The following is a 1,324-nucleotide window of genomic DNA, read 5'->3' as shown; positions in this document are numbered from 1 at the left end:
CAGATTGTGTCTTTGGTGAAGCCAAATAAATTCCATGGAATCTCTACTGAGCATCCAATGGACCACATTGATCTCTTTGAAGAAATATGTGGAATTGTGAGAACAACTCCAGAAACTATGGACTATGTGAAGTATAAGCTCTTTCATTTTTCTCTAAGTGATAAAGGTTTAAGATGGTTAAAATCTATGCCATCTGGTTCTATTACTTCATGGGAAGAATGCAAGTCAGCTTTTCTTAACCACTTCTACACCAAGTTAAGATCGAACCAGCTGAGAAACAAGATACAAAGTTTCCAACAAGGCCCAATAGAATCATTCTATGAAGCCTGGGAGCGATTTAAAGAGTATGAGGGAGACTGCCCTCATTATGGATTCTCTGGAGCAAACATGCTAAGAACTTTCTACAGAGGACTTCAGCAGAAGTATCAAATTTCTCTTGGCACTGCCAGCAATGGAGATTTCAGTTCGAAAACCATACCACAAGGGAGAGCACTAATCGAAAATCTAGCTGTAGCTAACAACAACAACAGCCCTGATTATGACAGATCAAAGAAGACTATCATTAGTCATGAATCAAAGGAGATTGCTGAGCTAAAGAGCATGGTAAGTTAACTTCTTAAGTCTCAAAATAAGAATATACATGCTTGTGATACTGCTGCAGGAAATGATGAAGATGGAAGATATGAAGATGATGGCATGTACCAAGAAGAGGAAATCAATTTCATGGGAGCCCAGGCATACCATAACCGATTCAGCCCAGCCTTCAACAACAACTTCAAAAATTCTGGTGCCAATTTCAACAATCTCTCATACAGAAATCAAGGACCCGAGAACTCTCAGAACCAACCTTATCCACAGCAGCAAAGAAGTTTTCAAAACAAGTTTCAAAATGGGAACTTTGGAAGAGGAAACTTCCAGCAAAGACCACCTTTCAATCCTCAACAAGCACAGACCAGCTCATTAGAAGCAACCATTTCCCAGCTAAGTGACCAGGTAAAATCACTTGAACAAGCTGTGATGCAGGGAACTCAAGGTAATGAAAAGTCGATAAGAGAAATGGGAGTGAGGATCGATTGTATGTACAATGACTTGAATGGGAAGTTTGAATCTCTTGCAACCCATGTCAAGAAGTTGGAACATCAGGTAGGTCAAACTGCAGATTCAATGAAAAGACAACCAGGAGTCTTACCAGGAAGAGTGGAAGATAATTCAAAGAAGTTATGCAATGCTATGACAGCAGTTTTGGAAGAAGAACCTGTCGTAGACTTCAAGAAAAAATCGACACCTGAACCTCTCATGAAGGACTTTAAAACCGACCATGAGA

At 39.9% G+C, this 1,324-nt stretch overlaps 1 non-coding gene across 1 annotated transcript; it reads right to left on the bottom strand.

Moving 5' to 3' along the window:
• Window positions 1-268: 268 nt before the first annotated feature.
• LOC112084889 lies at window positions 269-374 on the bottom strand. The gene has a single exon (XR_002898545.1). It is a non-coding gene; the product is annotated as a small nucleolar RNA R71 (small nucleolar RNA).
• Window positions 375-1,324: the final 950 nt, after the last annotated feature.

Source organism: Eutrema salsugineum, unplaced genomic scaffold (genome assembly GCF_000478725.1).
Source record: "Eutrema salsugineum unplaced genomic scaffold, Eutsalg1_0 scaffold_4, whole genome shotgun sequence".
Taxonomy (NCBI): Eukaryota; Viridiplantae; Streptophyta; class Magnoliopsida; order Brassicales; family Brassicaceae; genus Eutrema; species Eutrema salsugineum.
The sequence above is the reverse complement of the archived record's forward strand: the minus strand, read 5'-3'. Positions and strand labels throughout refer to the sequence as shown.